Here is a 3,919-nt window from a genome sequence, read left to right as displayed (position 1 = left end):
ACGTTATTAGATCCCACGGTTTACATCTACCAGGGCAGTCGTGTTTAGTAAAACTGTCTCATGAACCCGGTTCCCCTCTTGTGCAAGCGCGTCCATTTTACGATTAGAACGTGGACCGACGAGGTTTATTGCCCGGGATGTGCGAACGATATTCCCGAGAATGAACCGCGCGAAATAATCGAGTATCATCTCCTAGTCACAAGTAATAGAATTCGAATCGGTTTTATCCTGTGCGGCCAGTGTTGGTCAAACGCCGCTTTAGTAAAACCCGCGGAAGAGTGCGATTTGTGCGGTACACAACAAGTCTGTGAGCCAGACAACGATTAACTCTCGAGATTTCTATGTGCNGACCACAGTCGAATCGCACCCGACAATTATCGCTACCATCTCTCGATTTTATGCGTCGGTTTACAATTACCCGCTGTAGACAAGCGTTAGTATNTTATTTGGAACCTCCGGCAAATTCGTGCGAACCCTCATACGTTCTGTGCGAGCAGTGTAACGACACACGCTTTCCCACACATATCCGTAGAGTTCTCGGTAACCACGGGTTCGAGATAGGACGTCGGCGAGCGGTCCGACGCTGTCAAATTTGTTATCAAAATTTAACCCGCCATCGTGTCGTGTTAGATTGTTCGGAGTGCCTCGAACAATTTTCGTATTTCGTCGAGCACCTCAGTCTTCACGCGGTAAGTTTCTACGACTTGCATGACCCAACCGTCGTTGTGTGGTCAGGAGATCGCGTGTAGGTGCGTTCTTTTTAGAATCCTCTCCAACTCCTTTCAACGAGTGCCTTGCCGCAGGCTATCCCGGGTCTTGTACCTAAAATAGCGGTAGGTCCACGAGTCATAGGTCCGAGTACTAAGTCCCTTTACGTTATATTATTCCTTCTTAGCCGCGACCGACCGGGACGTAACAGTATATATCCTACTGTTATTTCAGGATTTTTAACCTTTACGTAAAAAGTGGATCGGGTTCTTGCAGGAATTACAACAGTTACGCGTGTGGCAAAAGGAATGGTTATTCCCTGCCATTGTATTGTTTGCTGGTAAAAATTTATCTTCGATGCCCCTTAGAGGAAGTCGGATCCTAGGATCCTTTCTTGGATAATAGGAAAACTATTAGGTACCACATGCAGACAAATAGGGTAACCCATACAGTTTACGACTACTGACCCGAGAGTTTAAATCTTTTTACTCGTTATGCCACTAAGACTAATTGTTTTAATTGAAAAAATAGGAGTTTCGGGATAAATGCTTCTCTTTTTTATGAGGTTCGGGGACGCACCCGTGTCGACCATAAAGTTCGTTTCTTGTAAGAGACTCATGGCCGACACCGATACGGTCAAAGCGTGACTAAACGACGTCGGATTTAAGACGTGGATTCCAACTGTTTGGTAGCCTGGGAGTCTATTATGTTGCCTGGACGCGTACTTTGTGAGAGATCCGCTCGATCCTGCTTTGGACGTCTCGAGGGGCCGGGCTTATTCCCCTGCGTTTTACAAAAGTTGTTGAATTATCGTTCGCGACACTTGTCAATTTCGTGTCCTGAATTTCGACAATAGCGGCACCACTTGTCTGATTTATAGTTCCGGCGCTCCGGCGGTCTCTCGGTTCGTTGCTCTCGAGTATCGCGAAGGAATGAGGGTCGGATATCGTTTCTGCGCGTTATCTCGAATCGAGTTTCAACGCGTCTATTATACCCTTCATTTCTTTCCCGAGGTCTGCAATAATCGTTCAAAGGGCAATAAGAAGTCTGTTGACGATAGTCGTCTGCGCGGCGCTGTGGCGACGGATATCGACGGTTGTCTGTTATAAATCTTGATGTCGAGTGACAATAATCGTCCGACGGTCGCTGTGGCGTAGAATGTGCAAGCGGACGATCAATATAATTCACGCGTTTATCTGCTCTACCGTCAATCGAGCTCTGGTTGCCATATCGCTGTTTGTCGAGTTCTTGTCGCCGGGATATCCTTAACGCTCCGGCGTTGCGTCATGCGGAGAAGATTGCTTATCAATCCGGAGTTGTGAACGATATTCTAGCGGCAAACCGTCGTAGAAAGATTTCGTCGTCATGCGGTCGGTTTCTAAAGTAAACTTTACGCTCAGATTACCGATCTGGCGTCTCTCGCAATCAAAAATTGCTGATCGCACCTCTTTGACGCGGCTGATGTAATCTCATATATGTTCCTTCAAGCGCATGTAAATTCAGTTTAGTTCACCGCGGTACTGGTCTGTGGTCTTTGATACCACAAAAGCTTGATTCAAAAGGTTGAGTAATTGCGTCACCGAGTCGCACGCTTCTTCCGACACGGTGTAGTACGCTCTACCGCAAAGTTTCTTAATTAATAGTTTTGTCAAATTAAATTCGCATCGCGGCGGTACAATTTCCCTTCCGCGTTTACATGCCTGCACGAACTGTGAGAGAGGAATATTGTATCTATCAAAATACGGTACGACGTCTGTAACTTCACGGTATGATATACGAAGCAGCTGGGATGTTTGTTCTGGCGAAGTCGAACGTGGATAAAACTGTGGCTGCTGGCCATGGTGCGATAACGTGGCATCGTCCTGATGTCGCGATCTCGTATAAGTACTATCTTCGTACGAGTTTTTTCTCGTGTATCTCGTGTACACGTGTAATATTTCGGGCATATCAAACGCGGTTTTGTTTTGTTCCGCGTGTACCAGTGATTCCTTCGTTTTTTCTAATTTTTCCTCTCTACTTGAGAGTTCCTTTTCACGCGATTCTATTTCACTTTCATTTTGGCGTAAAGCTTGCGACTCTTCCTCCATACGGGCTCTCTGTTTATCGAGCGCTTCTTGCATTACCGCAATTTTTGCCCGTACCTGTTCTTCCGTCATTACAGCCTAAACTCCCGCGGCTTGCTTGCTACTACACGTTTTGCTACGCATTTCTCTATCCATTTTTACCGCAGGAAGTATTACACTATTATACGAACGCATGACTTCTAGCGTTGGTTACGAAGAATTTTCGTGAAACAAACTTGTCGATCCCACTACTGTCACCAATTTTATGTTACGTCCCGGTCGGTCGCGGCTAAAAAAAATTAAAAGGAATTTAGTCCACGGACCATTGACTAGGAGTTACCGCTATTTCAGATAAAAATCCGGGATCGCTCGCGGCAAGGGAGTCGTTCACGAAAATGTGTGTCACGTTCGTAGACGTGGGCATGGTGAGCCCCGGTTGACCCGGTTTAAATTTTTCTTTTTTTTTTCTTTTCTTTTGTTTTTCTTATTATCTTATTTTATTACCATGTGTTGTCAGTAGTATCTCCCGTTGTCAAGCGTCCGCAAAGACGTTAAACTACGGTCCGAACCACTATGTCATCACCTAAACTTAAGAAGTTACTACTCCGAGTCGCGTTTTTGTACCTACCAATTTTGCAAGTGTCGTTCTCACTGTTGTTTTGCATTCATTGTGTTCATATAACTGCTTTTAATGTGTACTACACGTTTTGTTAGCCTACAAGTAATATTTAGCTGTTTTACCCTATGATAAAATCTGATTGGTCGTTTTCCTAGTAACAAGCAATCTAATTGGTCAGTTGTTTTATCATGGATTCCAACTTGTCAAGTTCTTGTAAGTCATCTCTCGTAATTCTTTTCCTGAAAATCGACCGAGAAGTTGGTTAAAAACCCGTAAAATCATCTGATTGGTCAAGACAGTTTTCTGTCATTTTTAAGTCTCTAGACTCCTACAAGTTGCAACAACTGTTGCCTTCTTCAAAATTTGTTCAGGAAGTCGGTCAAAATCAATAAAAACATCTGATTGGTTGATTGCCTGGTGACAAACAACCTGTTTTGGGGTGACACTCTATTGACCACAGTACGATTCGACACCGCTCGATTCGACACAGATTTATTCGACACCAAATTATTCGACACCGTACGATTCG

The sequence above is a fragment of the Pseudomyrmex gracilis genome, unplaced genomic scaffold (genome assembly GCF_002006095.1).
Source record: "Pseudomyrmex gracilis isolate BER0280 unplaced genomic scaffold, ASM200609v1 scaffold_1079, whole genome shotgun sequence".
Lineage (NCBI taxonomy): Eukaryota > Metazoa > Arthropoda > Insecta > Hymenoptera > Formicidae > Pseudomyrmex > Pseudomyrmex gracilis.
The sequence above is the reverse complement of the archived record's forward strand: the minus strand, read 5'-3'. Positions refer to the sequence as shown.